The following is a 10,372-nucleotide window of genomic DNA, read 5'->3' on the forward strand; positions in this document are numbered from 1 at the left end:
GCGAATGGGTAAAAAGATTCTTCTACCTTACCCGATTTAGGTTTTCTTGTGGATGCGATAATCACTCCCAAAAAAGTGTTGAAAACATAAGAGTTTGTCACATTAACTGAAAAAAAATTAAAGTTTTCACTGGAGGGAAGACTTGAACCAAGGATCTCTCGGTCCGCAGCTGCTCACGCTAACCACGGGACCACGGCGCTTCTGATCTCAATTTTGCCTTGATATTGCCTATCTTGCACATGAACTACTCAGTTTGTATATTTTGCTTATTTTTTCGTAGTTGCACACAACTTCTTCCTGTTTTTTCGATTGATCTGTGTTTAGTTTTTCAAGGCCTATCCACTGTGCCAACTTATAACTAAATCTGAAGGGGGTGCGATGGGGAAGTTCGCTTGTTAGATAGATGTCGTTTGACTAGAGCATCTCGTTGGGTAGACCGTTCGCCTGGTACAAGTCTTTCGATTTGACGTCACTTTTGGCGACTTGCGCGTCGATGGGGATGAAATGATGAAGATTAGGACAACATAACGCTCAGTCCCTGAGCGGAGAAAATTTCCTAGCTAGCCGGGAATCGAACCCGGGCCCTGAGGATTGACATTCTAACGCGGTGACCACTTGGTTTTTTTTCTTTTTTTTCGATATTGTTCGTTGTGTTTGGTCTGCGCGGACGTCACAGGGCATCCGCTCAAGTTGATCGTTGGTTCCTTGACTCAGTTTTTTTATTACAGAGAGCACGCAGCCCTCTGACCGAACACGCTGAGCTACCGTGCCGGCGACTCAGCTGTCGGCGGCGGACACATGGATACCATACCAAAACCTTAGCCACCTACTACCCTCTAAAATCCGTGGAATCCTGTAATAGGAACTGCGAAACATCATTTTCACTTGTCTATTGCTTGATTTCAGGGTCGGTTAAGTAGATGGCTGGTGTTTATCCACCGTTTGCACCTCACACTCAACAGACGATGATCATTGGAATGCGTCACTTATATTCCTTAAATTTCCAGCCAGGGCTTTCCCATTTATAATTGACTCCTGATCTATGCTTCCTACGATGAGAGAAAATCCGAGGTAACTGGTAGGTCTGTTGGCAGCTTTCAGCCTTGAAGCATAAACGGCAGCTGTCAGTACTGAAAGCAAACCGCACTGCTCTTGCGACAACACTATGGCACAATCGTAGAGGCGTCAACAGATTCGCGTTATGCGTATAATCGGTTGTGGTAGACGTGCAAAGCATACTTTAACTATCAGGAACCTTCTCTGCTCTTACGGATTATTGTAACATTATATATATTGCGTCTGTTCTTGCTGACATGTGGTGCCTATTCTTTCAGACATCTTTCGAACATTAGGTCTCTGTTGATCCATCATGGACAGAATACATCAGATGGTCAAGTAATTATCAACGAGCCGCGCGGTATTAGCCGAGCGGTCTCCTGCGCTGCAGTCATGGACTGTGGGGCTGGTCCCGGCGGAGGTTCGAGTCCTCCCTCGGTCATGGATGTGTGTTTTTGTCCTTAGGATAATTTAGGTTAAGTAGTGTGTAAGCTTAGGGACTGATGACCTTAGCAGCTAAGTCCCATAAGATTTCACACACATTTGAACATTTTTGAATTATCAGCGAAATTCGCCAACAGCCGTGTAATTGAGATGTTATTTTATTTTGACTATCAGTTTCGGCATTCGACTATGCCATCTTCAGGTCCCATATGCATCTCTCAAAAATAAACAATACTGTCGTACAGTGCCATACATTACCGGATGTAGTGGATTCAAAACATTATTCCAAGTGCTTCATTCTAGGACTTTATTGCAACTCCATCAATCAAGTATTCGAATGATGCACTTGGAACATGCTTTTGAATTTAAGACATCCAGAAATATACGGCACTGTATGAAAATTCATTTATTTTTGAGAGTTGCACGTGGGTTCCGAAGATGGCACAGTGGAAGGCCGAAAGTGGTAGTCATATTAAAATAACATCTCAATTGCAGGGCTTTTGGAGAATTTAATTGATAATATCTTTTTGGACATGTCCAAATGAACGGAAATGACATATACAGTGTTAATAAAGAACTATCCAATATTTCGGGGAATAATAGTGTGCATCAAAACACGGCAAAAATGTCTATGGCCATATGTCCTACAGAGCATACGTTCTGACATATGTACACGTGTCCGTAGAAGGTGTCCTTGTGATTTCACCAGTGGCAACGCATTACTTGTCCTTCTACAGACAATTACCCATTAATTACAACCATTACCCTTTAATTAACGTTAATTACAACCCACGGCATGAAATACTGCTAGGTAGGAAGGCATCACAAACATCTGCTCGCGGATATGAGCATCGTTGTTGCATTGGCACTCCATGTCATACCAGGTCAGCAGCGTGTTGGGATAGTGCCGCGCAGCATCGATGTAAACATTAGTTATCTCAGTGGCCTGCAGTGAACTGATCCGTTTATTTTGTATGATTGTATTGTAGTTTTGTCTCATCCGCGCACTTTCGCGTACATTTCTCCTACCTCTGGGTGCGTAACATGATGTTTGGCCTGCTTACAGGTCACGTTTTATGTACATGTTATTGTGATTTTTGAACTGTGGTAGAACGTATTTCCTCTCTTGCTAATACTCTGACACAACCTGGCAATGGAGGGTTTTTACTTGTAACCTCCCCACAAAATTTTATAAATAATATGAATATGATTCTAATTTAGTGTAACCTTCAACAAAATTCGTTCCCATTTAAGCTCCGCACAAAATTCATTCACATTTAATATAAGCTCAAAACAGAAAAATTCCTAAACCCTTCAACAGTAAAAATTATAATTATGTCGTTCACCTTTATGTGTAACCTCCCAACAAAAAAAAAAAAAAAAAGAATTCAGTAACCTGGTAATAATACATTGTAACTAACCTTTCAATTAAATTGTCACTCGCTTATGACTTTTCAATAATTGACTATGAATTTAACCTGGTAAATTTTGGACGTCAGCAGTGCTGCGTCATGGCCCTGAAAGATCATTCTGAATAAAAAAAGAGAAAAATTGTTACCGGATAACGCATGTATATCTGCTCTTAAAATAATGTTTTCTGGCACAGCCCTGTGCTATGCTGGCCGATATATTTGTCATGTATGAAAGGAAGCAACTGATTTTTCTTTTGCAACAATCGGGATGATCATGGATGGGAGAAATTAGTAAATTCTTTAAATTGAAATGAATGGTTGTTAAAAGTTACTTTTTATGAGAAAGATTATTATTACGAGATTTTTAAAACATTTACATGGGACTTGAGATGACATTACTACATATGCGCGAGGCTGCTTTTTACCTTATACAATAATACTCAGACTCCGGCATCGCTGCACCGCGACCGGCCACCCAACACGATACACCAGACCAGACCAGAGCAGACTGCAGACTAGACTAGCAACAACTTACTGCTACCGCTACATAGTTGGTACTGCAGACAACACTGCTCTCTGGTCAGAGATTCTCTTATACCTTGCATATCGCAGGCAGCGCATGAGCAATACATCGAAATTACATCTGCTCGGACCTCTTACATACTCCACAAGGAAAATGGAAATGATGGTTTACTGCTATGGTTTACCAGATGGAGTTAATCTGAGAGCCCGTAACCTGTACTCTGAACGATGTCCAGTATGCAGGGTACTATCCATTAAGTTGTTCAGCCGATTGTTTCAATGTCTTAAAAAAATGGTTCAAATGGCTCTGAGCACTATGGGACTTTACATCTGAGGTCATCAGTCCCCTAGAACTTAGAACTACTTAAACCTAACTAACCTAAGGACATCACACACATCCATGCCCGAGTCAGGATTCGAACCTGTAACCGTAGCGGTCGCGTGGTTCCAGACTGAAGCGCCTAGAACCACTCGGCCACAGCGGCCGGCCAATGTCTTAAAGAAACAGGTTCCGTAGCACCCGAAAAAGTACGCAGTGGAAGGCCTCATTCAGTTCGCATACCTGAAATGGAGGGCCGTGTTCTAGGCGCAGAGTACGACAATCCTGGAACCAGTGTGCGACGATTAGCAGCAGCTGAAGGTGTTAGTCATCCTCTGGACTTCGCGGTAGTTCGTGAGCAGTAGTTGTGTTCGTACCACGTGAAGCTCGTCCAGGCCCTTAGGGCACAGGACCATCCTGCCAGACTGCAGTTCTGCCAATGGTTCTTACGCCAGTGTGGGGCAGATCCACAATTTGCCTGCAAGATTTTGTATACTGATGAGGCAGGGTTTATACGAGACGGCATTGTAAATTTCTATAATCAGCTTGGGTGGGCCGATGAAAATCCCCATGAGGTTCAAGAAAACGGGCATCAGGATCGATTCTCAATCAGTGTGTGAGTAGGCGGTCTTAGGACACATTACTATGGCCATACGTGCTACCATTGAAATTAAGCGGAACTGATTATCACCGCTTTATGATGAATGTACTGCCTAACTTGCTGGAAGATGTGCCATGTCAGGATAGACAACAGATGTGGTTCACTCACAATGGCTCACCAGCATATCTTCTCTGCATTGTGCGTCAGCACCTGACGAGGACATTTGAAAACCGGTAGATACGGTGGGGATGTCCCATATCTTGGCCTGCTCGTTCCTTGGGCATAAATACACTAGACTTCTGGCTATGGCCGCACTTGAGATAAATGGTGTATGCCACCTCCGTAAACGATGTGCAGTCACTACACAATCGTGTCTTCCGTACATCCCAGGACATTCACAACCAACCATTTAAAGAGTGCGTGAGTCGTAACACTGAGGGGCAGACAAGCATTGAGAAGAATGGACATCATATCGAGCACCTTCTCTGAACAAATGGCCATAGAGTGTATGCTTTGTAGGGTCCATAGTTAAAACACTTTTTTTCTTGTTTTGATGCGTACAATTGTTCCCTCAAATATTGGAGAGATTTTTTTTTTAAATTTTAGATCCTGTATAACTGAGGCAATGACGGCCAATGATCTCTTCAGTGCTGATGCACACCAAGCTCGAACTCTTGCGGTAATAGTGAAACGTCGCGAGTGACTATGGCTCTGAGCATATGGGACTTATCTTCTGAGGTCATCAGTCCCCTAGAACTTAGAACTATTTAAATCTAACTAATCTAAGAACTTCACAAACATCCATGCCCGAGGCAGGATTCGAACCTGCGACCGTAGCGACCGCGCGGTTCCAGACTGCAGCGCATAGAACCGCGCGGCCACCTCGGCCGGCAACTAGTGACTATGAGCATGGGCACTACGTAAGTAATGTGCTGTACGAGAATTTCGGTCTAACGGGAGGCATGCTGAGGTAGTCCATGCAGTTGTGCTGACCACAACGACCGACAGCTAGTGGGCAGCGCATCTGCTTAGTAGGTAAAACACCTGGGTTCGAATCCCAGTCCTGCATAAATTGTCAACTTGACCTTTTTGATATAAATCAAGCCAACTGACGTCTAATGCCTGTAACTCTTATGTATTGTAACATTTCTTCAGTACTGTTTCCATTTGCAATTCCACGACACAGCGAATTAGGGAGTTGTAGTTGGTTACTGCTGCTATGTGAAGGGAAGATTAAGTATTTATATAAATCTCGCACGGCGTATTTTAAACAAGGAGTGGAAGCCAGTTGACATAGGTCCTGTGTGTGCTTTCCCGTCACTCTGTCTCCCGTTCTCTCTCCCTTCCCCCCCCCCCCCCTCCGCCTCACCATTCTATCTGTGCCCCTTTCTCACTGTAGCAGTGGGAAGAACTGGAGGAGAACTGCGGGTACCAGATAGCGCTGTGTTGGCCGGATAATACGTGCTCGACTGCTTTCAGATATTCCAGACAAAGTTACGGAAAGGGAGGCGGACGGCACGAGGAGAAATCCATCACAATACGCGCTTTATGTGCGCGCAGAATGGTCTGGGATAACCATTGGCGAGGCCGTTACGGAAGGCTCGTCGAAGAGGGAGAGAAGGGAACGGAGCGGGCGGGCCGCTCTGCGTTACGGATTCCGCGGTAAATGGGGAGCCGGCCCGCGGCGGGGCGGGCACATTCTTCGCGCCGGCCTCGCCTACTGTGCGCGCGTCACAATGGGCGAGCGGCAGCGCCCGCGTTTACCCTGGCTGGCTGCCGGAGCGGGCGGCCGCCGAATTATTCTCCGCAACAGTTCTGACGCTCTCCCCTCCCCCTGCCCCACCCCCTGCTTAATGAGCAAGTTCTACAAGGGCTCTCCTGGCACAGTGCGCGGGTGGGCGCTGCTGGCGCCGGTGAGCAATTACGAAATTACAGCGCTTAAACCAGAACTCGGAGCAGTTTAGAAATACTCCGCGAGAAATAGAAATGAAATTTATTGAATTATCTTTAGTGTGTTCAACAGCTCTCTTGTGCGAGCAACAACATCTCTTATACACCACGGAAAACAACGTAGTAGTAGCAGGAGTAGATCTATTGATATTGTGGATCACTTTTACAACAATTACGTACATTTTGAGTAATTGAATTTCAAGAACGACATACCTAATTCATATTTAGAGTGAACCTAAACCCTGCCAACCAAATTAGTACTACCCGTACAAAAGTAGGACAGGTCTCTAGTTCACGATAAGTAACCTAAAATCTGTCAGATGTGGTAAGATCTTATGGGACCAAACTAGCTATAGCTGCATGACATTAACGAAAAGCAATTTTAGGCCATCAGCTATATAAGCTTTATTCTAGACCAGTTTCGGTTATTCCAACCATCGTCACTGGAAGACTGAACAAACAGAGAAATTCCGAAATATTTCATCAGTTGATGTCTAGCACTCCGTCGTCAGGCCACTAGTGGCCTACCGAGACCGTCTGACCGCCGTGTCATCATCAGTGGAGAATGCAGATAGGAGAGGCATGGGGTCAGCACACCGCTCTCCCGGTCGTTTTGATGGTATTCTTGACCGAAGCCGCTACTACTCGGTCGAGTAGCTCCTCAATTGGCATCATGAGGCTGAGTGCACCCCGAAAAATGGCAACAGCACATGGTGGCCTGGATGGTCGCCCATCCAACTGCCGACCACGCCCAACAGCGCTTAACTTCGGTGATCTCACGGGAACCGGTGTACCGACTGCGGCAAGGCCGTTACCATTTGATGTCTAACGAACAAAAAAAAATTTTTTTTTTATGACTGCTACGTAATGGTTCATGTATCGATGTAATGTGTAACTTGTCGAAAGAAGAAAAATTCATGTCACTATCTATTACGGTCGTTGACTTCCGTATTATTAATGATAAAGACGACACTTTATATTGTAGCGTAAATATGTGATCATGACATTACCTTATTTGGATGTCAAGCTCAATCAAAGCAATTACTTTTTACAAAGGTGTTCCATTAGCTGTTATCTTTCCCCTGATTTCTCCAGCTAGTGTGTCATAGATCTTCTTATGTTTTTAATCCTCCGACGGTGATCTAAAGTTACGTGGGCCAGAGATGCCGGTCACCTGTTAACAGCCAGTGGTGCGTATCCATCCTGCCTGCCTGTTTCATGACATATCTAGCTTATGATTATTTTACATACCACAAAGTATCATCGTTATATCTTGTACGGTAATATGTCTTCTCAGATAAACATGCATTTTTGACCCAACAGATTTATAATTTTTAAGTACTGGATATGATGCTGATGTATGTAGAGGCACAATTCTTATATTTTCGAACCTATCTTTTGTATATAGTAAATATATTTTTTTCTCTTTTCCTTCAGTCTTCCAATCATGATGGCTGAAATAACCGAAGGCTGTGAACAATAAATTTGAACACATACAGCTGATGCTTTTCTTTAAATTCTCTTCTTTGACCCTACTCTATAACTTTAAATGTAAGCAAAGTGCAATGAAATTTAACTGCAAATACCGCATGGTCATAATTTAACTAACAGTGTTCTGAGTGCTGCAGGTGTTGGCTGTTCACATAGCAAGACATTGAAACATCGTAGCTATGTTCATCAATCGACGGGCTCAAGGGTACGCTGAGAAGATTTTATTTCCACTGTCTGCCACCAGCTGAAAATATAGTGCTGAAAGTAGTAATAATGTGAAATGTTTCCTGTTTTCACGTCAGCATGCTGTCTGTCGCTTGGTGATACGAGTTGATTTCTTTTGCGAAGTGGCTGTTAGTGTAAAACGTATGAAGCGCAACGGTTGTTGAGAAGAAAGACCGTGCGCTTTTGGTAAAGTTGCCTTATCAGAACGGCAGCAATAGCAGCGCTGCATTGCGGGAATGTCGACGGCAGAAGGCCGGCCGAGGTGGCCGAGCGGTTCTAGGCGCTGCAGCCCGGAACCGCGTGACTGCTACGGTCGCAGGTTCGAATCCTGCTTGGGGCATGGATGTGTGATGTCCTTAGGTTAGTTAGGTTTAAGTAGTTCTAAGTTCTAGAGGGGACTTATGACCTCAGATGTTACGTCCCATAGTGCTCAGAGCATTTTTTTTTTTTTTTTTTTTTGACGACAGAAGAAGTTGTGAGAAGGCCTCGTTTCAATTAACTGTCTAAAGAAAGTGATCTAGAGATCTGAAGAAGCAGGTGGATTAGGTGGTGCAGCAGGGAGAAGGAGGAGAGCCCATTCCCACGACAGTTGTTGAGGAATTTTCTCGAGCTATAGCCGTCCGTGCAGCACACGCCTCAAATTCTTCAGCCAGTGCTCGAACTGTCATCTGAATTGTCCCACATGATCAACAATTAGAAAGATAAGTTCCTTCATTCTCGGTTCTTTTTTCTTCGAGGTGATGACACCTCGGGGGCATGTGAAAGATATTCTTCGAGGAATATCACTAATGACGGCATCGTCTCTCGGTAATTTCAGGATGTGTGGCCTTCCAGATTCCCCACCCTAAGTCCATGTGACTTCCGGTTGTGGAGATACCTGATTACAAGGGATATGTGCGAGCAGTGTCATCCGTGTAATTTTACAGATGCAACATGTTGCTGATTCGGGAGACCATACTGCACTCATAAGATAACTTGTGTCTATTTTAATAAACGTACGTGGATCACCGTTGGCATGTGTTTGACCGTCCCTCCCTTTTTCCTGCACTTATACCACGTTCTGATTGCTTACGGCATCATATTTTCACCTTGTGGCTGAAAGTGGAAATATCATTTTTTCTCCCAGCATACTCCACGATCGCATAGATTAACGAAAGTATCTATGATGTTCAGGGACCTGCAGCGCTGCAGCACCGGGAACACCATAAAGTTAATTATAACGACCCGGTATTACAAAGATGCGATTTCGCACCACGCTTCCCCGCCCCATGGGGTAATTATCCACAGTGGTTGGGGAATTGTGTACTCGAAAAAGGAAGCTTATATTAACTACGCATGAGTGAAAATAACTGTCACTTAAATTATCTGCCATTACTGTTAGGAAGTTATAATACTGAAATGTATTTAAACAATAATATGGAATGAGTAATCACTTTCATTGTCATATTTCAACAGTTTTTAGAGTGTTCATTTCTTGGAAAAGTAGTTATCACAAATAAAACCTTGGAGAGGTTTCTCCACCACATGCAACATGATTCTAAGCAGATCTCCCAACACACCTGTACAACAACTCCTTGTATTTACCTGTTTTTCCATAGAGACGTCATTCTTTAATATGCGTGGTTAGTGATATCTGTGTGCCAATAAACTGGCTGTCGTAATTTTCGTCATCATCACCAGTGCTGGAAACAAACATATGGTTCTGAGCACTATGGGACTTAACGGCTGAGGTCATCAGTCCCCTAGAACTTAGAACTACTTAAACCTAACTAACCTAAGGACATCACACACAGCCATGCTCGAGGCAGGATTCGAACCTGCGACCGTAGCGGTCGAACGGTTCCAGACTGTAGCGCCTAGAACCGCTCGGCCAATCCGGCCGGCTGCTGCAAACACCCGATATCTCCAATGACTATTGTGTTTCTCCCTTAACTTCCGTTCTTATTCTTCAATACGGTACGTTGTTTCTTTTCATTTCTTACTTTCTTCTTCAGTTCAGCTTTTTGTTATAACTGTAGTCTTAGCTTCTTATCGTCTGTCTGATTAAATTACAAGAAAATAGCCTGCTTTACTGGCCTCACACTTACGCATTCCACCTTACACTTACAAATTCCACAGCTCAAACTGGCATCTGTCTTCTTGTTCTCGTGTCTTACTCACAGGAATCAGAAGAGGGCAGTAGTGGTCGGAAGTCATCACGTTTATCGCAGGCTTCAAATATTAAATGCATACGATTACCTGCTGTGCACAGTTATTCGTCTCTCTCGCAGTTGCATTTATTTTGAATCCTTACTCCCCAACCCCGTCATTGCGTCTGTATTCCACTGAAAACGTCTGTACAACAGTGGAAAT

General features: G+C 44.0%; 1 pseudogene; it reads right to left on the minus strand.

Annotated features, from left to right (window-relative positions):
• Window positions 1–7,002: 7,002 nt before the first annotated feature.
• On the minus strand, window positions 7,003–7,120 carry LOC126100837 (5S ribosomal RNA; annotated as a pseudogene).
• Window positions 7,121–10,372: the final 3,252 nt, after the last annotated feature.

The sequence above is a fragment of the Schistocerca cancellata genome, chromosome 1 (assembly GCF_023864275.1).
Source record: "Schistocerca cancellata isolate TAMUIC-IGC-003103 chromosome 1, iqSchCanc2.1, whole genome shotgun sequence".
Lineage (NCBI taxonomy): Eukaryota > Metazoa > Arthropoda > Insecta > Orthoptera > Acrididae > Schistocerca > Schistocerca cancellata.